This window comes from Cyprinus carpio, chromosome A9 (genome assembly GCF_018340385.1).
Source record: "Cyprinus carpio isolate SPL01 chromosome A9, ASM1834038v1, whole genome shotgun sequence".
NCBI classification, from domain to species: Eukaryota; Metazoa; Chordata; class Actinopteri; order Cypriniformes; family Cyprinidae; genus Cyprinus; species Cyprinus carpio.
In genome coordinates, this window is record NC_056580.1 from 23,270,345 (window position 1) to 23,294,141 (window position 23,797).

Below are 23,797 nucleotides of genomic sequence, written 5' to 3' on the forward strand. Positions count from 1 at the left end.
CATACCAGGACCAATCAAATGGTGCCGTTCCATTGGGGTTGAGCGAGACATCGCTGGAGAAATCATTTTCCCTCTGTGGTTTTTAATTTCAGTCCTTTCCGAACATCAGTGTTGGTGGCCATCGGTTAGGAGCTCTGTGAAGGTAAATCTTTTTATGTTTTCAAACGTTATTTTTAACATATGCTTTGATATAACATTGTGGCCTGGTCAGTTATGATTGGTCCTAAGAAATTACATTCTTTTGTCAGTTAACGGAAAAATTTACCTTATGATGTCTTTATGGATGATGTTCCCCTGGATTTATCCATTGGTATCGTTCTTCTTGCCCAAGTCTCCTTATGCTAGGAGTTTTGGACCATATATATTCTATACTATATATAGACCAGTTAACATTCAATTAAATAATATTTACATCTCAAGAGATATCTTGACATTTATGTTGTTGTGGTCTAGCTTGTGATAATTTGAACTGATTTGCTTTATTTGCTGTAGGTTGTGGTGTTTTTTGCTATATCTGTATATCGTTCAACTGTAGTATGTATGCCGCAGGCAGTATGGCTTGAAGGATTGTGACTTGTGTGTCAGTCTCAGTTGCGATTCCGACCTTGATGGCAGTTCGTAACATTAAACGCTGCTCGGCCCTTTGATTAATGCTTCTAGAGAGGTACACAATTTTGTTCATCGTCGTTACTTCAATTATCGTCATGGGTTCTTTATCTGTCACAATGACGCGGAAGAAATTTTGTCTTAAAAACTCTTGGTACGGAGTCCACCCATTACTAGCGTTTTAGTAGACTTATCTATGAACAGAACAAAGAGTTTTTTGGTTCTGAACCTGAGAGTGCTTCAGCTTAAGAGTTTACATTTGAAGGATTATATTGCCGTGATACCATCTTCCCTACATGTCTAATGAATTGATGGAATTTTGTAATTCAAGGACTGAATGTTGGTTGAGTCGGTAATGCAGTTTATGTGCAGATATGCATTTAAATGGTTTTGAAAGTGTATAAAGATGCAGGGTTAAATCCATATTGAGCTTTCTACAAGCATGTCGGTGATTTCAGAAATGGTTTTCACTGTGATGCCTTGAGACGACCAGAGGTGTCTCCATTTAGCATTTCGGCTATTTCGATTAGTAGGCCGTTAGCGTAGCATGGGTCGTTGGTACCGTTTTCCCGGATCTCAGTTCCCTGGATCGGTTTTGCTTGATCTTGCATTGGCATTGCTGGGCGACTGAGCTCTTGATTATAATTTGGGTTGAGATCCAGGCAAGGGCGACTGATCAGGGCTGACAGTTTTCGAAGCGCCTGTCAGGCTGAGTAGGGGAGGGTGCCCCTGCAGACACGCGTACTGCAACAAAAGGCTCCTCTAGAGTTGTTCACATAAGAGTGTTCATGCGCCTCCCTCATAACACAACGCCCAGCCAAAGAGACCCCAGCCCTGGTGATGGCGCATGCCCACAGGGAACACTTGTGCCAGAAAACCCAAAATTTTTATTTATTTATTTTTTACAGTGAAAGCCTGTATTATCACTTGGCATCAACACAGTGTGCTTGCACTGTGTGTTTAGGAAATCAATATTTGGTTGACTGGCCATTGTAATCAACACGTTTCTCATCAAAGATTTTGATTGGGCAAATTACTTGATCTGTATCAAAAAGTGTGATTGCTCATTTTGTGCATGAGCTGGGAATCCAATAAAGGAAAACAAAGACTAACATTTTGCACTATTGGCTTGGTCTTAATCAGGAGTGTTTTTGGTTATTTATCATAATAACAATGGAGGATATGACTTTGAATATTTCTTGAAAGATAATTAAAATTGTCACTTTAAAACCTTGTTAGGGACACAACTAGCAACCACTTTAAAAAAAAATCAATTAATCTGGCAATTATTTGCTTAATGTATTGTATATAATGTCAATGTAATGTATTTTACACACACATGCATATATATATATGTGTGTGTGTGTGTGTGTATATTTAGTAGAATTATAATTTTATAAATTACTGTTTTAATATCACTTTTTAGTTTATAATTATATATATATATATATATATATATATATATATATATATATATATATATATATATATATATATATATGTATATAATATGTATAAAATTAACTAAAAAGTGTTTTAAAATGATAGTTTTCCTGTTATTAAACATTATTTTTATTTTCAGTGTATTTTTTTCTGTTATCCCATTAAAGTTTCTGTTCATATAAAAACATATTTATTTGCTTTGAATATAGAATTCCAGGTTTTGGAATGCGTAATTTTTTATGGCAGATATTGTTTGAACATTCTTCCCTTTTTGTTGAACTATTAAAAATGCAAAACAGCAAAAAATACTAAGTGTCATCGTATTTGTGAAATTTCACCATCCTATTTTGTAATAGAATTCCAAGCTGAAAATGCAGCTTAATTTATCTTAAAAAATCTATTGTGCAGTTGAAAAAAGTACAAAATACACAATTTAATATTTGACACTCATAAACTGAGTTGGTACGATAGGGTTCATAAGTTCATTCTGAGTATTTTAAAAGGAACTCTTCCTGCAGTGAAATTCTCCTCATAGCATGGAATTATGAAGCAGACTTATGGCTGGTTTATGTTTGAATGGAGGATTAGGGCAGGCCAGATGACGGTGGGTAGACTATATTTAGATTATATTTAGTATTTTCCTCTTTTTTTTTTTTTTTTTTCTATTGCTTTGTTATTTCTGTGTTTATAAAATTGCAACAGTCATAGGAATCATACATTATCTTCCAACGTTATTCCCTCTCTGTGTGTCTAATGGCTGCAGATCAAATGCTCCCAGCCTGCTCTTTATTCAGAGGTTTAATTCATCCCCACGGTTAGAGTGATGACCCATCATAAGGACCTCATCACAGAGAGAATCTCCTCTCTGAGGCAAAGCAATCATAATACAGATTTGCACATATTTTACGTTCATGAACTCTTGTGAACGCGAGAATCAAAACATCAGAAGTGGGTGGTCTGTTACTTATTTACATACATTAGTGTTTATTTTTAATTATTCAGACTGATCAGTTTGTTTGCCATATATTTATTATAGAAAATACAGAATGTTGTTTAGCAAACACTGGACATCTTTAAAGACCAACTTTTTTCTTTCTGATCTTGCTATAAATCTCAGTGGATGTATTCTGCTATGGGTTCATAATCCTGTTTGGAATCATATTATTCTGTTGCACTACACAAGTTACATTTAATCGTCTTGTTTTTCTTCACTCACAATTGAAAATTCTCTTTTTGATTATTGTCATTTTCATGTTCAGCACAAATACTGTTGATTCATCTTAAATCTTTGCATGACCCTTCCAATCGGGCAACGATGGAACCTTTTTTTTCAAGCTTTCAGCCCTGTTTTGGGGGGAAATATGTGGAATTGTTTAAATGTAATACAATATGTGGGATGGGGTGCGCGATGTGTAGACCTTTGATTTGACAGGTGTTCGAATTTGGCCGGTTCCAATTCTGCAAAATTGCATGGACACACATTCTGTGAAAATTAGCAGATTACCAGAATGTTTTTACATTTTTAAAATATATTTTACATGTACTGTACATTTTTAGTCATTTTTGTAAAAAGTTAATTACTAGATTTGTTCTGATATTTTTTCATATAAAATTTCCAGATTTGTTTTTTATATTTTTTTTTTGTGAAAATTTGAATAATTCTTTTTTGACATATTTTTTAGCATTTTTAGAAATGTTTTTAGAAAAATTACCAGATTTGTTGTACTGAGAAGTATAGAAGCCCGTTTCCGCCACTAAATAAAAAATAAAACAATGTAATTGCGACTTTTTATCTCACAGTTGCGAGTTTATATCTTGCAATTCTGACATTCTTTTTTTCTCAGAATTGCGAGTTATAAACAAAAAAAAACTCAGATTCGCAATTCTGACTTTATAACTGGCAAGTTCGAGTTTATATAATGCAATTCTGACTTTATAACTCGCAATAGTGAGATATGAACTCATAATTCTGAGAAAAAAGTCAGAATTGCGAGTTTATATCACACAAGTCTGAGATAAAAAGTCGAAATTACCTTGTTTTATTTTTTATTTAGTGGCAGAAACGGGCTTCCATAGAGAAGGGCTTAACCAGGACAAAATGTAAAAAAACTATTTCATTTTCTAGGCACTTGTTTTGGCATCTCTGCTTCCGTTGCACTATACTGCCGATTATTCCTCTGTTACCTACCTTCTCCCTGGTTGGTTTTTGTCTTTCATCCTCGTGCCCGCCCATGATTGTGATTTCAAGAGCAAGAGAAAAGACAAACTGCCTCCGGGTATAATTTGCCCTGAAATCTCACATGAGCCAGTGTCTCCAATAAACACTGTCGCCTCTTGTTAAGCTCTCGCCCTTGATACACTGACAGGACTAGTGATGTGTTTAACACGATAAATCATGGCGCTTGAACTGTCCAGGCCCCTCTGCCAGCCCACTTGTACAGGGACTTACCCCCTCTCCCTGCCAAAGAGGACCACACTCGCTGGTCTGTTTTTTTTATTATTTAGGTTTACCTTAAAGTCAACATGAAAAGCCCTATTTGGTTCCTGGTCTTGTTGAACAATATTCCAAGAAAGAAATCACAGAATTGTCTACATTGTTAATCAAATCTGGTTCCAGCCTACTTTTTTTCACTCATTGTACTTCATTTTTTACTTGGAAGTATGTTGTTTTATAGAAATAACATTTTTAATGCCATTTCATGTTGTCTTAAACTGTGATTTCGTCCTTGTTGGATATCAGCGTTGTTCATAGATATCCAGACTTTGATGTCTCTGGTCAAAGTGTTCATTTTGGAATCACTGAGTTAATATGAAGTAAGTAGGGTGCTGTAAATGTACAATCTCAGCACCCTTCAACTTCTCTTCAGTGTGATTTGTGGACAGTGTGTCAGCAGTTTGCATGGACTTGCCTGCATTGACTTTTTGTCTCACAGGTTTTGACTCCAAAAATGCTACTTTGCAAAAAAAAAAAAAAAAGTTTTTTGGTGTTTTTCATGAAAGATGAAATCAAAAGGTTAACAAAACGGACAACAGTACAATTGTAAATATATTGTCACTATTTCTGTCTTCATGCATGTTCCTGGTCATATTGTGCACACCTAGTGCATCTTATTCTGAATTTTAATAAAAGTTTGTCTTTGTGATCTTTGTCAAAGTGATAGTCTCCTTTGAAACAGCTTTCCTTTAAAGCTGACATCACACATCCTTGTTTCTTTTCAGCTCATGTCCTCCAATCTGACTCCATGTTTCACTCAAAACCATGTCAAATTATGCACATCATTTCACTTAACTTTAATGTCAGCGGTTGATTATTTTGGTAAAATGGTTTCATTACAGTACAGCACTTGCCCATTCTCATTATCAAGAAATTCAGTGATTGTGCCACCACTTCAGCTGTATATCTATTGTTTTTTGATTTTTAGCCAGTAGGAGTCAATACCTTTGAGCATTTGACAAATGGCTTGTTTATGCAGTCTTTTTGCTCCTGACGTTCAAGAACTTTTTTCCATTTCATATTAATTAGAAAAACTGCCTATGGTCTGAAAAAGCATTTTGATTTATTTTCTCATTGCAGAACTGGTTAAATTGTGGTGGTCATGTTATAGGAAGCGGGGTGTTTGTTTCTGGTTGTCTTGCAGCCTCAGGTTCTGTCTCTTGTTATTTTCCCTATTACAAGGTCACACCATTGAAAGCAATAAGGTTATTATTTTTGTCCTCCTATTTTAGTAGTTATAAAAACACCAGTTTTAAATGTTCTTTGAAATTTATTTTTTTTATTTTTTGTACTACACTCCATGTATCCACTTCTCATATCACCCATGTCATTTATGTCTTCATGCATCCATTGATCTTATAAGTCAACTGAATTTTTTGCTGAATCTTTTTTTTTTTTTTTTTTTTTTAGGCAATAATTGGTGAGATTTTAAGTCAGGTGAAGTTGAACACAGAGATACTGGTAATGAAAAAAACATTATGGGACACTGGCAGCATAGGTTCATCTGCAGAACTTTATAAAATATATATATATATATATATATATATATATATATATATATATATATATATATATATATATATATATATAAAATGTGGGGTCACAAGTGTGTGTTTATTTAGTCTTAATATAGTCTGATCTGTTGTTTACTAAACATCATAATTTCAAAGATACTGTATAACATGTTTGGCTGTTGGTCATTTATATGAATTAATATGAGACAGTGTTGGCTGCATTTGAAGCAAAGTAGAGAGAGATAGAAAAAGGAGCATTTTAGAAGCTCTGCTTGACCAAGCGTAAAGCGTGATTAATTCAATAGGTACCACAGAGGAAGGGGCCAGAAGCTCTTTAGAGGAAGGGCTGACCCACTTTCTATATCCTGTGCTTCAGCAAAGACTGAGCTTATCTACCACCAGGAAGATATCAGACTTATGATTAACATAAAATAGAACTAAAATGTGAAGTATTTAAATGGCTAATTTTTAATCTGCTCATACTGTCTTGAAAATTGCATTGAAAATGTGCTCACTCCCTCCCAAACACACCCACTCCAACATCAATAGAAGAAGTGATTGAAAAGACACATGAGTGTGTTTATGCAGCCATTGCTTTTGCTCTGATGACTGCAGTAATCAGCACACAGATGTAGCATTCAGATGTCCTCTGTATTCTGCAGGCTGTTGACCACCCAACATCTCTGTTTCTGTGTTTGGGTGTTTTTGTGAGAGCAGTTTTGGCCCTGTGGACTTTTAGGAACTAAACACACTTTTACTTTAAAAAATATATATTTATGAAAAGTTGTAATTAAGTTTTACAAGAAAATACTATTTGAATCTACTAGCAATATTTGAGGGATATATTGCTATATATATATATATATACTATTTGAATCTACTATTATTTTTTATATTTTTTTTTATATTAAAAAAAAAAAAAAAAAAATTTTTTGTTGAAATATATTTTATATTAAAATATGTTTGTTGATAAAAATGGGGATATTTGCCTTGCTATGACAAATTTTATGGCTAGCTTCTATGCATCCTACATGCACACAATTAAATAATATTTTCTCATTTTGTTTTTGCAAACAAAATTACAGATGATGTGCAATACAAAGTTTGTCCTGGTTATATTTAATATTTTTCTTAAAAATTAAAAATAATGTTTCTTTCTTTGCTTTTTTGCATTTTTAGGGTGTTTGTGCTAAAATAGTCTTTTTTTAATATTTAATATTTTAATATGTCTAGGTAAAGAATATAACAAAAGAAAGACATAAAAGACATTTGAAAAAATTATTTAAAAAATGAGATGGGATGTATAGGTGCCTAAGGAAGCACTCTTTTATGTCACCTCAAAATATACAAAGAAAGCAGCACTTTAAAAATGTAATCCTTGAGGCATTCTTAACGGTTCACTAAACATGATCATCTAAGTAATAATATTCATGTTATTCATGCAGTTTTTCATTGAAGCACCAGATATAGAGCATTAGCATCACATAAACGATAAAATTGCCTTTCCTCATTCTAAAATTGGTTTATTTGTAAAGTTGCCAAAAGGTGTTATCGCCTCGCCCACAGCATCCTTGTTGTTTGTTGTCTTACACAGGCTGATTTAATTAGATAAGATTTCATGCGGGTTGAACTTGATGGCATTTGAGATTTAACTCATCTGAGGCGGATGAAGAACTGCTACATTAAGTGAGTCATGTGGAGAAGTGTGGAACATTGTATGCTCTCTGTGACCATGCACACACTGCAGATAAATACAGTTGTCACTTCTCTTAATCCTGATCCTTGTAGGTACTTCCAACCATATTTATACTGCACAATACTCCTGATTGCAATTTACAAAAAAGGATTTACTCCAGCATTTAAATGTGGTTGTCACTTCTAAAACATTGCAGTGTGTTTAAGAGTCTCTACACACTGATAGAAGATATTTCTTGATATGTTTTTTTTTTTTTTACATTATTCTTCGTGAATTTCTAGCATTTCTTTGAACTCATAAGGCCATTAAGCCATTTTCACACCTTCAGAGTTAATTTGATTTCCCTGTGAAAAATAAGTACATACTTTTAAAAAAGAGTTCTTATTATGGAAATAGTATACTTTAAAAGAGTGTACTTAAATGCAAACTGAATGTAATGTTTTTGGACACTTAACTGCATGTTATTTGCATTTAAATGAAAATGGAGTATAGTTAAAATTTTATATCAAATGCAGTTAGTTGAACATAAGAGTGTGGTTTTTTTTAAACCACTTAAGTAGTATGTTTTCTATATAATTTAATAATTCTGTTTATGTTCCGATTATAATTCTGTTTTATTTTTTTGATATGGTTAATGCAGGATTAATGCAGGATTAATTATATTTAACTAAAACCATTAAAACATCACTGTTACTTGAAATAAATTTTAACTGAAATAAAACGAAAAATACAAATATCTAAACTTATTTTATTTTAGCTAATTGCTAAGGTAACATTTCTCATTTTTATTTAGTTTTATTTGATATACTATAATAACGCCGCAGCATAAATGGCTGCCCACTGCTCCGGGTGTGTGTTCACGGTGTGTGTGTGTTCACTGCTGTGTGTGTGCACTTTGGATGGGTTAAAAAGCAGAGCACGAATTCCGAGTATGGGTCACTATACTTGGCTGTATGTCACGTCACTTTTAACAAATACAAATTTCAGAAAATTAATAAAAGCTATTTAGACGTTTAAAAAAAAAAAACTAAAACAAATGACAAAATGAAAACAGAAATATAAAATAAAAACTAATTCAAAGTATTAATAAAAACTGTATGTCAAAATAACACTGCTTTAATGTCATTTCTATTAAAAGTTGTATGTAATCTGTTTAAATGTTTGTATTTACACATTCGTGATCAAGGTGTAATTTAGTACATTTAAAATATATTAACTTTACCTGTAATATCAAATAACACACAACAGTTAAAATTATAATCAAGTACTTTACTTGTGCTTAATGTATACAGTACATCAAAATAAGTGTACTTCTTTTAAATCATGGTAAAGATTACAACGATTTAAAATGTACTTTACAGTAAATCTTTTAATTTGACATTTTGACAAAGTGCACTTTTTCAAGCATACAGTACTTAAGTGTGTTAAGAAACAGTGTGTGTGTGTTTTTTTTAAATACACTCTAGTGGCTTTTTATTAGATTAATATTTTTATTATTTGCAAGTACAGTTTATTTTTTTTTATTATATTTAAGATTTGAAGTACACTTGATACAGTTAAGCGCACTTCTTTTTCCCAGGTCAGGGGCGTCTTAAAATGGATTTGTAGGAGTACAGGCCAGTTCACTTCTGTCCATTTGGTTTGTTGCTTCTGCACGCTCTTAGCTCAGATTAGAATTTTTCTGCAATCTGTGCTAAGCAGGAGATTTGCGGACAGCTGGCAGCTCATCTCGTATACCCATGTGAATCTCTTCTTATCTTTCCTTTGCTTTCTCTATCTGTCTCTTCTCACACGTAACATGCAACGTAATTGTGCTTAAAACTTTGCTCCGAACATCGCATCCTTGATCGGTCACACTATTTCTCTTACACCGTGTTGTATTCCAGTCACCATCATTCACTTTTTGCTCTCTCTTTATCCTGTGCTTCATTTGAAGGTCTGGCAGCTGTACTGGAACGGCTTAATGTTTCAATCTCTCAATCGTTGTTGATCCCCAGACCCACATGACGGCATAAATCACCGGAAAAGGGACAGGTCTGAAGCTGTACCCCCCCCCCCCCCCCCACCAGAGTATACAGACAGATACTCATTATAACAGCTGAGCATGAGAAATCATCAGAGGGATCAGAGAGACAGAAAAAACTGATTCGAATAAGCTGAATGTTATGAATTTTTACACAAAATGGAAAAAGGTTGTTTTATTTGACCTTGTTTATAGTCAACCCACAGAAATCTGCAGATTTATGCAGAACTGAATGAGCTTGATGCTTCTGCCTGAAAGCACAACCAAATTATCCTTAATATTAAGTTTTTAGTTTTTTATTGAATTATATTTAATCAAATTTTAGAAGAATTTAGTTTTATTTCTCTTTATCCTAACTAAAGCACTTTGACTTGATTTGGGCCTGAATGTGCAGAATTGTATTTATGATAGGTATTCCAGTTGTGTAAATTCTGTGCAGATTCTATATTTGCCTACCTGGAATATTGTCATTGTGTGTTTGTGTTGAGAACCTTTTTGACCTTTTTAACTGAGATCTGATTGGTTGGTATGTCGCTTTTGTAAAACATGTATCTTCCTACGCTGGCATGATAGCCCATGGAATATTTGGCTGAATGATCTCAGCAGCTGTTAGATTATGAAATTATTTTGAGATTACTGCCTGGCAATGAATATGATATTAAGATTGCTTGTAAAGTACTCCCTCTTGTGTTCAAACTATGCATATAAAAGCCTATTAAATATGTTGGGGTGTAGTATTAAAGGAATGTTACATATTCAATGCAATCTATACGAACAGCATAATGTTGATTATCACAGAAAAAAAAAACATGCTCACAGTAAGGTAATTTCAATGAACCAGGCAATAAAACATACACTGTATATAAAATGTATGGCCACAAAACTTAAAATACATGTTGGCATGAGACTTGTGGGTTATATTCACTCTTTAGAGGAATTAATAGGAATTAGACATCCATCTTAAAGTAGTTCTACTTCAAAAGGATGATTTGGAAAGCTCAAATAAAGCAGGATTTTACTGAATAATTTGTGTACGTGCTTTAATAAAGCTACAAGCTTCACATAAACTTTCTGAAACACTGAATGTTTCCTTTCATAGTGTTTATTTTATTTTATTTACTTGCACCCAGTTTTATTTATTTACATGTTTGATTCAGTTTACATCAAAGTTTAGGATTTTTTAAAAGAAATTAATACTATTATTTAGCAAGAATGCAAAAGTTAAATTGATCCAAAGCGACAGTAAAGAAGACATTTACATTACAGAAAGATTTCTCTTTCAAATAAATGCTGTTCATTTTGAATTCATCAAAGAATCCTGAAAAAAAATCAAAGTTATTAAAAGTTTCTGCAAAAATGCTAAGCAGCACAACAGTTTTCAACGTTAATAATAAGAAGAAATGTTTCTTGAGTACAAAATCATCATATTAGAATGATTTCTCAAGGATCATGTGACACTGAAGACTGGAGTGATGATGCTGAAAATTCAGCTTTGCCATCTCAGAAATAAATTACATTTTACAATATATTAAAATAGAAAACAGCCATTTTAAATTGTAGTATTATTGTTTTTACTGTATTTTTCATCAAATTAAGCCTTGGTAAGCATAAGAGACTTTTCGATAGCATATACCGGCCACAAACCATTGAATAATAGTGTATTCAACTCAGAATTATCTTCTTTGACAAATGACATCATGTTGCAAATGCTAAATTTTGAACCAGGAACATTCCTTTAATTCTGAGCTTTGGTTCCTGGGCAGAGCCCAACCTTCTGCGACCGTCTTAGTTTCTTATTTGGAAGTCTATGGGCTCTTCGTGACTCTTTTCTGTGATTTTCCCATCCCCCCTTCCAGGTGACTGGTTGGCTGCTGTACCATCATTCTCGTCCTACTCCTGGGGATTTCCTGTCACGTGACCATATTCCTGCTTCACCTCCACTCCTAGTATGGAACTCAACAAAGTCCAGTCAGAGGGCGGGCTGAATGTGACCCTGACCATCCGGCTTCTCATGCACGGCAAGGTAAGTTGAGCCCGCAGAGCAGTACAGAGGGAAGTGGATGGGGGAGGGCTTGTGATGTCACTGCTGTGTGCCTCAGGGATCTGTCCTCTCCTGACCCACTGTTTCAGGCCAAGGTGAATCAGGGGTTGTCAGTACCAGTGACCTTTTAGACTCATTAAATCACCGTAAACAAGGAATTAATATAAAATATAGCAGTTTTCATGAGGAAAGGTGTTCATATACAGTTGTGAATGGTTACATTTGCAATGACTTTATTGGTTCTTTTTGTTTTTTGCAGGAAGTGGGAAGCATCATTGGAAAGGTATGTTAGATACTGACGTGTGTGTGTGTGTGTGTGTGTGTGTGTGTGTTGTGTATTTTAAGCACTGATCTAAATATTCTGCTCTTCTTTTTGTTACAGAAAGGGGAAACTGTGAAGAAGATGCGTGAAGAGGTATGTTTCTTTTTTCTAATTTGTTTTACCAAAATCCTCTTGTTCCGTTGAGATCAACTTTTTTTTAATCATACTGACCTCAGTGTTGTTTGTGTAAAAATTATTTATTTGAATTTATTTAACTTTTTAAAGATGGGACAGAGGAGAGTAGTTTAAAATTGCACCTTTAAGTATGTTTTTGAGCTGTTAAAAGGGTCTTGAAGTCCCTCAGATGAGAAGCGGAATAAGAATATGAGGGTTAACTTGACTTTTGACATCCTGCAGAGTGGCGCTCGCATCAACATCTCAGAGGGAAACTGTCCTGAGAGGATTGTCACCATCACTGGACCCACAGATGCCATCTTTAAAGCCTTCGCTATGATCGCATACAAGTTTGAAGAGGTGCTGGTCGAACACATATATGTGACCCTGGACCACAAAACCAGTCTTAAGTCACTGGGGTATATTTGTAGCAATAGCCAAAAATACACTGTATGGGTCAAAATGATTGATTTTTCTTTTATGCCAAAAATCATTAAGAATATTAAGTAAAGATCATGTTCCATGAAAATATTTTGTAAATTTCCTACTGTAAATATATTAAAACTTAATTTTTGATTAGTTACTGTATATGTATTGCTAAGAATTCCTTTGGACAACTTTAAAGGCGATTTTCTCAATATTCCAGATTTTCAAATAGTTGTGTCTCAACCAAATATTGTCCGATCCTAACAAACCATACATCAATGTAAAGCTTATTTATTCAGCTTTCATGTGATATATAAATCTCAATTTAAAAAAAATTACACTTAAGGCTGGTTTTGTGGTCCTGGGTCACATATATGAAAATCTCACTTAACACAAACTAACCACTTTGACAAAACTGACCAAAATGTTTTGATGTTAATAGTAATGGTATACACTACCGTTCAAAAGTTTGGGGTTGGTAAGATTTTAAAATGATTTTGAAAGTCTCTTATTCTCACCAAGGCTTAATTTTTGTGTTGACCAAAGTGCATTACAGGCAGTTTACAGACAAGTGCTTTACTAACCCAACGTTGAAAGCAGTTGTGCTGCCTAATTTGTTGTGCAGAACAGCATTTTTAAACTTATTTATTTTAGTTTTTTGTAATAATGTAAAAGTCCTTACTATCCACTATACATCTATTTCAGTCAATTTAATGCATCCATGCTGAATAAAAGTATTCACTTAAAAAAAAAGAAAATGCTGACCCCAAACTTTTAAACAGTAGTGTATATCTCAATATACTGAAGTTAACAATTTAATAAAAAATTGGCAATACTTTTTTTTTTTTTTTTTTTTTTATAATCCAGTGACTTAAATTAATTTGAAATGAACATTACTTCATCCAATTTTATTTTATTTTCTCCTTTTATTCAGAACTTCATGGGCACAAACCAAAAGACATTAAAAGATTAGTCTGGCTTCAGTGCACATGCAGCTGCACAAAAAACATTAAACAGTAAAACAAATAATATAAAACCAATCATTTTAACTTTTTAAATTTGAACTAATTCGGATTATATGAGTCACATTCTGTTGTTTCAACTATTTTAAATTTGTATTATCTATTATGTTGTTGCTTTCTGATATTTCTTCAGGATATAATCAACTCCATGAGCAACAGCCCAGCCACCAGTAAGCCCCCGGTCACTTTGCGCCTAGTGGTGCCCGCCAGTCAGTGCGGCTCCCTCATTGGCAAAGGAGGCTCGAAAATCAAAGAGATGAGAGAGGTATGAAACTTTGCTCTTAGACTCATTTTCTGATCATGGATTGTCAGATCCCTTTCACTGGCTTGTGCAACTTTCTAAACCCATCTTGTATGGCAGAAGCCACAAAACTCACAAGTATATACAATTTGTGTAAATATATTAACATCCCACTAGACACATGCTGTTCTCAGTGTAACCAGGTCCTTGCTCAATTTTTCTATCCACTAAGAGTTCCTTTATCTAAAAAAGGTCGAAGGCCCCTGTTGTATGGAAATCATGACATTGCTGAATGCCTTCAACAGAAACATACAGTATGCTTGCATGCAGATGGCAACATTTGGCCCAGCGTTCCCCAGAGAGCATTGCGGTCTCACATCATCATCAGCAGCGAATGCTCTGAATCATAGCCTGGCGTTGTTTTTTCTCTCTCTCCTTCTCTCTAGTCCACAGGAGCTCAGGTGCAGGTAGCAGGGGACATGCTGCCTAACTCCACAGAGCGCGCAGTGACAATCTCCGGCACCCCGGAAGCCATCATCCAGTGTGTCAAACAGATATGTGTGGTCATGCTGGAGGTACAGTTTTGTACAGTGTTGTTTAAAGGATAATTCACTTAGAATGAAATTTATGTCATTATTTACACCCCTCATGTTGTTTTAAATTCAAATCAATTTCATTACACTGTTTACACAAAAGGGAAAAAAAAGCACCATTAAGGGTTTATAGAAGAAGTCGATTTCTGCAGCCATATGATCATTTAAGATCAGCATGAGGTAATTTTTTTTTTTAATATTTAGGCCTACATTTAAGATTTATGTATTTAAATTGCATATAAATTTTTTGGTCACAATTTATTTTAAGGTCCAATCCTTGCTATTAACAAACCATTCATTACGACTTTGCCTCAATAAACTCCTAATTTGCTGCTTATTAATAGTTAGTATGGTAGTTGTTAAGTTTATGATTAGGCATGTAGAATATGATCATGCAGAATATGTGCTTTATAAGTAAGCCAATATGTTAATAATAGGCATTAATAGGCAGAATTGGTGCCTATACTAAAGTGTCACCTTTTTTTTTTTTGGAAAATCAAATTGTCTTGGATGTACATCACATTATGGAAGAAAATAACAGTTAATGTTCCTGTGGCTCAGTGGTAGAGCATTGTGTTAGCAACGCAAAAGGTTGTGGGTTCCATTCCCAGGGGAACACATGTTAGTATTATTCCTCATTCATTGTAATTGCTCAGAACAGAGTAACTGGTACATACTGTACAAAATTTTCCGTTTGTGTCTCACAGAAGCAAGTAAATCTGTTTTGGAACACCATGAGGCTGAGTAATGATGAATGAATTTTCTTTTTTTGGGTGAAATCCATTCGTTATGGCAATAACAATGGGGTGGATGCACAACCATACACACAGCCACACTCCATTACAGCCACCCTGCCAAAGAGAGACTACATTGTTTTCCTCGTGATTAATGAGAAACACAAAGCTTCCGTTGGCTTGCTTACGCCTTCTCTCAGTTTATTGATTTAAATGTTATTCTTATCCACCAATGACATGTAGGGCAGATCTCCTGCAGAGGGGAATTGTGTTCTGATTGGGCATTATTGAATGCTTTTCATTCTTGGCTTGTACAGACACTGACATATTTCTAATGTAATCAGATCACTTGGGAACCTACAACAGGTACTGTCTCATCCTTTGTGTGTAGCTGAAATTTTAGGGCTATTGTTTACCTTTACAAAAGTTCAGTATTCAAAACACTGAACTTATTATTGAGACTTTCTATTTACAGTGCGACAAATGTAAAAAATGAAACTAATATTAGCTATGAGTTTCAACATAGAAAATTAAATAATAATAATAATAATATCCAACATAACTAAACTCACTGAAGTAAGCAATAAGCATGCAATTTGATGAGGTCATGTGATAACAATATAGTGTTCTACTGTTTGAAACATGTATTTGGTAGTTGGTAGTGTTCCCTATCCAACAAAGTTCGAAAGTCTAATTCTTGACTCTTTATTTGATTGGATTCCCAAAAGTGAAGAAACTTTTGCTTAAAATTGGACTAGAAATGCTAACAGGATTTATTTCAGACACCACTGGTAGAGGATGGCATATTATCATGGTATATTACAGTTTGACACCTTTATTGTTGCATAATGCATTCTGTTTTGTGCACAGTACTAATTTGAAAACATGCTATTTATAAATTATATACTCTGCTGTTTTAAAGTTTGTGGTCAGTATTACGTTTTTTAATTTAATACTTTTATTCAGCAAGGATGCATTCAATTAATTAAAATTAAGTGTCAGTAAAGGCATTTATTATTTTACAAAATATTTTACTAAACAAATGTTGTTCTTTTGAACTTTATATTCATCAAAACATCCTAAAAAAATGTGCCCTGCTTTACATAAAAATATTAAGCAGCACAACTGTTTTGTTATTGATATTTTACATTGGAAATATTTTTTTATTTATTGGAAACAAATTTTTTTATTGTATTTTTGATCAAATAAATGCAGCAATGTTGAGTATATGAGATTTCTTTCAAAAACATAAAAAATCTGACCAATCCCAAATTTTTGTAAGTAAAAAGTCAGCTGGTATTCTATTCTGGGCACTTATTTTGTAGATTTTTTTTGCTACAGTACCTTGATATTTCAACTTGACTTTTGCCCACCTTGTTTCCGGTTTATGAATTAGACATTTTGAGCTCAATAACACACAGCCTACAGAATAAACATGTTCAAGCACTGGGGTATCACAACATCTGTGCTCCTGCTTTACCACACAAACACTCCACCATGCACACCTGTCACCTGGTCTAACGCTGTTTCTGCCTCTTACCTCTTCCCCTCTCCTAGTCCCCACCGAAAGGTGCCACCATTCCCTACCGCCCAAAGCCCGCCTCCACCCCCATCATTTTTTCAGGTGGCCAGGTAAGAGCCGACCCGCTGGCGGCGTCCGCAGCCAACCTCAGCCTTTTACTGCAGCACCAGCCACTGCCTGTTAGTTCACTCAGGTTTTCTCACCTTCTCACTCGCATGTTGTCACACCATCCTAACCAGGGAAATGCTTGCAGAGAGAGAGAGGAGCTTTAGATTGTCAATGAGAGTCCAGATCCATAAGGAGAGTCTGCTCTTCTGCCATGACATAGTTCAGTGCAGCAGCATAGCCTTCTGCTGCTAACCAAAAAGTGAATTTTAAGCAGTATGAAAATGAAATGAATGCATATTTTTCTTGTTTTTGTCTTTCTGCTGCGGTAATGCATTCTTAGAGGTTTTAGCAGGCTTTAGTTCACTTTAAATTCACTTTATTATTACATGCATTTGTGTGCAGTTATGTGCATTTTGAACTCAAGTGCTTCGGTTTCATTTCATTTTTATACTCCAAATTTTTTGTCCCATTACAGTTTACCATAAAAAAGAGAAAGCATGAAAACATTTGGAATGAAGAGCATATTTTAAAAGTCATGCAAAACAAAGGCTTGAAAATTACAATTCTGTGTCAAAGTCAATCAATTAGGACAAATCTGTTATTATTGTATATTAATATTCTTATTTTTCTTAAGCCTATTTTTGAATCAGAAATCGAAATGTTGGGGTGTTATGTTTCAAATGTAATTATTCTATTCAGTAAATCAACCTTCAAAAACCTTAAAAGTCTTTGCATATTAAACTGGTATAGAAAGATTATATTTCAACATTGAAAAACAGAAAATTGCATACCTCACCTTTACATGGCAATGAATGTGTTTTTGGCTGCTTTGAGTGTATTTTAATTCTAGATCAATGTTGTTCACTCTTATTGCAAAATAAACTCCTCCCTCTCAGAGCAAATATCATATCCTTTAAATATTTTCAAAGCTTGAAGTATAACGTCTCAGGGTGTGTGTAAGAAACTTTGCCGACCTGGATTTGCATTAATTTGAGATTCCAATCAAATTTGAAATGTCAAGTTATAAATATTGAAGGGATATGCTATCAAACATGGTTTTTCAAAGTCATCCCCACTCATTCACTAACCAACACAAAATACAATACGTTTGTAATTTTTTCCTTTGCTAATCTAACATTCCTTTGATGATGAATAATAATATCCTTTAACAAAACTCTCAACATCTTTTTAACGTAACTCTTTCACAGGCACTTCATCCAACATAACCATAGATGGCACATAATGGCTTTTTACATGAAATACAACATGATTATCAGTGTGACACTTTAAATTGATGTTCTTTTATCTCTTATTTTTGAAAATATGAAAAGAGGTTTAGAATTTGATGTACTGTAAAACACTTGGTGAAGGATGTTATATATTCATCTATTCAGATGCTTCAGAAATAGATTTGCTGTTATTGTTGGGTATATTTACTACCTACTCAAGGAATGTGTTTGTTATTTGAAAAAAGTATGAAATATATTTTAAGCATAGTGTGCACTTGCACTCAAGTAGATGTACAGATATGAAAAGCCAGGAGTGATGTTAATTATTTAAAGTGCTGAATATTATTACTGTATAACTAGTCATAAAAAATTATTCACATAAAATATGAAAAGAAATTCAGCTTTTGAAACCAAATGTTCCTGTAAAATATTAATAGATACTTTAGGGGTTATGAATCAGTTAGTTCTTGTGTTTAATGGTCCCTGTAGCCTTGTAAAAATGTTGATTTGATTTTTCTTCTCTTTTTTTTTTTTTTTTGTTTTCTCTCTCCGTCTTCACAGGCCTACACAATTCAGGGACAATATGCCATTCCACACCCAGATGTGAGTCCCCAGCCATCCACCCTCTTCCCCCACTAGCACCGTCAACAGTCCGCACGGCTATGTAGTTTCAGCCTGGACCTCTCTATTAATATTAAGCAGTAATATTAATATGACGTTTCTGATGTGTGTTTTTTGTTGCATTACAATCTGAAAATTTTCTCAACCTCAGCCCTCCAAAATTGTAAACCAAACTTCTAAGGACTTGGCCTGTTGGAGGAAATGACAGCGTTTGTCATTTTCTAGATGGTCCGCATAGAATTACATACAAGACTCACGCTGAGGTAATTCAGAAGTGACGAGGTTACCTAATCCAGTGGTTCTCAAACTTTTCAGACCATGAAGTATCACCTTTGATTAGTGTAAAGGAAATCCGCCATTCAAGCAAATCAACATTTTTGTGAGAAACATAACACCTTTTTGTGACCAAAAAACAGAGACTGGATTTTAGGTAGTATTGACATTTTATATGTTGAATTGCAAATGTATTTTTGATCTCAAAATTTCTCCTGTTTATGTACAAAAGTGAGGAAATCCTCTGTCAAACTTGTTACAGTATTGATAGAAGTATCAAAACCAGGCAAACAGAGTGATATCTGTACTTTTTCTTGTTTTTCGTTATATTCTTAGCATACGCAGGTTGAGAATGATTATCACTTTTCTACTTGCCCAAAGCTGCATTAAAATTGTACACTAAATTTCCAAAGTTTGGAGTCGGTAAGATTTTTGTAAAGAAAGAAACTTTTATTCAGTATGGACTTAATAATTCAGTTGTTCAAAAGTGACATTTTTAATGTTACAAAAGATTTATATTTCAAATAAATGCTGTCATTTTGAACTTGCTATTCATCAAAGAATCCTGAAAAAAAATTATCATGGTTTTCAGGAAATTAAGCAGCTCAGCTGTTTTCAACATTGGTTATAAAAATGAATGTTTCTTGAGCAACAAATCAGCATAATAAAATGATTTCTGAAGGATAATGTGACACTGAAGACTGGAGTAATAGCTGCTGAAAATTCAGCTTTACCAGCACTGGAATAAATGACATTTTTAAATATATTAATATAGATTACAGTCATTTTAAATTGTAATAATATTTCACAATATTACTGTTTTTACTGTTTATCTGATCAAATAAGTGCAGCCTTGGTGAGCTTAAGAGACTTTTAACATTAAAAAAACTTTCTGACCCCAAACCTTTTAACAGAAGTGTATATAAAAGGGAAATAGAGAAAGCAAATGTGAAAAATAAAAGCACAATTTTTACAAAAAAAATAAATAAATAAAAAATCAGTTTTCCATTTACATTATCAAAATTACACATCCCATAGTTTGAAAACCACTGGCCTTATCAAAAGGGAAGCACGCTTACAATACAGAGCATGCTTTAATCCTGATAGCTGTGTTTTCCTCAGATAATCTGAATGAATATGTATCAGAGAGATGGAGAGATGCCGTGTGTTAGTTCTTTTCATTTAGGTTTGGCAGTGATTGATGCTTAGAGACGCTTCTGCTGACACTGCAATAACTCAAGACAAGGTTGGACATCCCTTTCAACCTGCTTTAGACTCCGATTTAGACTGTGTACACAGCTACAACCGGCGCAAGTCTGCTCTGGTTCAAAGACTGTTTGTAAAATAGGCTTGTGTGGCCTCTTAAGGTTACCAGAGCACTTACATGTTCATATCTCTGATGGATAATGGTTCACTAGAGGTTCAAGCGACAAATTATCCTTTGGTAATACAGACACTTTTCTAATGCATTTAAACTCTGAGTCACCCAGGTTACAGAAAAGCATGAACTAAACTCCCCTTTGATCATAAAACAAGAAAATTTAGCGAATATATCATCAAAATCTCACATGATTAATTGGCAGATTCTATATTAATCAGACATTTATACCCAAGATGGGGTTTATCAAAGGTCAGTTAGTGATCAGATGAGATTAACCTTAACCCACCAAGTCAGGCCAAGTCCTTCTAAAGTTGCTGTCTCTTTAGCTTTCTCTTTTGCTCTTCTTCCACCACAGTGTGTCATGGCTTCTTATCCTCGTTGTCTCTTTGTTCTAGTTTAGTTTCTTGATTTCTTGGTGTGACCTGTCTTATAACAATAACCTCTTAGCTCTACTGTCCCTCCAAACCCTCAGCAGTTGACCAAGCTCCACCAGTTGGCTATGCAGCAAACCCCCTTTACCCCCCTCGGACAGACCACCCCTGCTTTCCCTGGTACGTACCCACGAGCCCTTTTGAAGTTTCCTTCTCTTTGTACCTGTAGAGAAGCTCTCTTCGTCTTTCTTTCTCTCTTTCCTTCTCGTTCCATGTTAAGCATCATGACATGCCCGTGGTGGTTGCTCTTCACTTTGTGGATTTTTTTTAATTAATAGATTTTTTTATTATTATTATTATTATTATATATGTACATTTTTTTTTTTTTTACTTTACTTTACTTTATTTATTTTTGGTGGTGTTTCTTCAAAAATATGTTACTGCATTTTATTTTATTCGTTATTTGTTCATTTGACTTTTTAGTATTTTTTCTTTTCTATTATTTGTTAGTTTCGTTTTTTAGTGCTTTTTATTTTTTGTGTTTTATTATTTTAATAGTTTTTTGTTTGTTTGTTTTATTTTACATGTTAGGGTATTTTTATTTTATTTGTTAGTGTTTTATTTATTTATTTTTAGCGTTTTATCTTTATTGTTTTTTTGTTTGTTTGTTAGCGTTTTATTTATAAGTGGGTTTTTATTTTATTAAATAATATATCCATTAATTGTTTCATTCTTTCTACCCATTATTTCTTTCCTAATTTATTTTCTACTTTTTTGAACTTCAGGGTCAAGGTCTGAAAAAAAAAGCCTTGCATTGTTGTCTCTTTTTTTTTTTTTTTTTTTTAATGCTAAGACCTGGGATAAAAGATAGTGAAGTTTACCTGCTTATGCAATATTATCACGTACAGGGGAGTAATGGTGTAGAATTTTATGTTCGAAAGGAATTGCCAATGGCACAAAATGTGTTCTTTCCTGCCCTTCAGAAACTGAGAAGCATATCAGTGTTTTTGATTTAACAGACCACAACACATCTTCCATCAAGCCATTCATTACGTATTCATTTTGATAAACACTGTCTTAGTTTAAGGCAAACCAAATGCCGTGTGCTGCGTAGAGCATGCTTTGCTATTCACACATATATCTAACATATATCTAATATACAGTACATTTGTGTTAGACCAAGGACGTACTGTAGGAAAGTTTGCTTTTGACACAAGATAAGATGTGAGAACCGCTAGAGATATTTTTGTTAGTTTAAGGTGAAAAAAGACCTCCATAAAAAGCCTCAGGAGGACTAAGAGTTCCATGCACTCTGCACTTGGTCCAATAAGCCACCAGTCTTCTAACACACATTAAGTTTTTTCCAGCGTATGTATGCAGTGCTAGGCTGTCTCTCGAGCTTCCCTCTGCTCTCTCATTCAGGTCTGGATGCCAGTCCCCCGGCCAGTACTCATGAACTCACCATTCCCAATGATGTGAGTATAAAGATTGAATCAGTCCCCTGTCAGAAATACATTTCAGTTATTTGAGAATATGTGTCTGATGTAGAATCCAAGTCAGGGTCTTTTAAGAACAAATCAAAATCTACAAATCCATTTAGAAAGTGTGTTTTAAAACCTTATACTTGTATTTATTTTTGTTGTTCACAAGTCTATAATTTGGAACCAGATGTCTCAAGTCTATTTTTGTGATGTACAGTATACTACCATTCAAAAGTACTTTTTTCTTTTTTTCTTTTCGAAATTAGTTTTTCTCTATTTTTAATAATTTATTCTATTTTTAAGAATATATTCTATTTCTAAACTTTTTTTCGATTTTTATTTTTAAATAAATTAATTTGTATTAAATTTAAATACAATTTAAATGTATTAATTTGTAAAAAGCTGAATTTTCAGCAGTCATTACTCCAGTCCTCAGTGTCACATGATCCTTCAGAAATTCTAATATGCTGATTTGGTCTTGAAACATTTCTTTTTATTATTAGTGTTGAAAATAGCATTTATTGATTGATTGATTGTTTGAAATAATGTTAAAGACTTTACTTTCACTTTTGATCATTTTAATGCAACTGTGCTGAATAGAAGTGTAATTTTTTCTTTAAAAAAAGCTTTTGAACTGTAGTGTAAGTGTGACTTGTTTTCATGTTTCAGACTTCCACCTTTCAACTTTCCATCTTTGGTTTATCCAGTTGGGTCTTATTTGATTCTTTAATTCTTTAAATCCCTTCCAAATTAAAAATAGAAAATAAAAAAATAATTTAAATTCCTTTTTGACATGGTTGCGGTGACCAGGGAGCAGTTCGGGGTTCGGTGCTGCCTCTGTGCAGTCTCTGTGTTTTCTTTTTGACAGTCCTTTAAGAACCTTTTTGCTTTCTTCCCAGCTAATAGGCTGCATAATCGGGCGCCAGGGAACCAAAATCAACGAGATCCGTCAGATGTCTGGAGCACAAATCAAAATAGCTAATGCCATGGAAGGGTCATCAGAGCGCCAGATCACCATTACAGGAACCCCCGCCAACATCAGCCTTGCCCAGTACCTCATCAACGCAAGGTGAGCCCATCACTCTTTCACGAAAGTGTTGCCATTTTCTTCCAAACTGCAGTAACGTAGCTTTTTAATGGTGTTCCAACTCAACTCAGTTTTTAAAAAGCAGCTCAGATAGGATCTTCACACTATGTACAGAGCAGCGTGTTTGGGCAATAAGAGATGTTTAGGCGCTCTAAATCTGTTCCTGTGTGTGATGTTGAGGCTTGCAGGGTAGCGGCTGGGGAGATACTAATGCATATTGCTTTCCCACGGTTCTGATGGCAGGTTCAGAGACGTGGCCGCCATGTGGAATGACCCCTCATCAATGACTACATCCTGAAGCCCCAAACTGCTTTCATTATCTGAAGCTATCAGCAGCTGATTCATTAAATATCCAATCTTCCCTTAGAACTCACCAACCTTTCCCTTAAACCCCATGGTCAACTTCATCAGTAGCTACATTCATGTAGGCAGACTACTGAAATAAAAAAGGAAGA

At 34.2% G+C, this 23,797-nt stretch overlaps 1 pseudogene; it reads left to right on the forward strand.

Moving 5' to 3' along the window:
* On the forward strand, window positions 1-23,797 carry LOC109095679 (annotated as a pseudogene).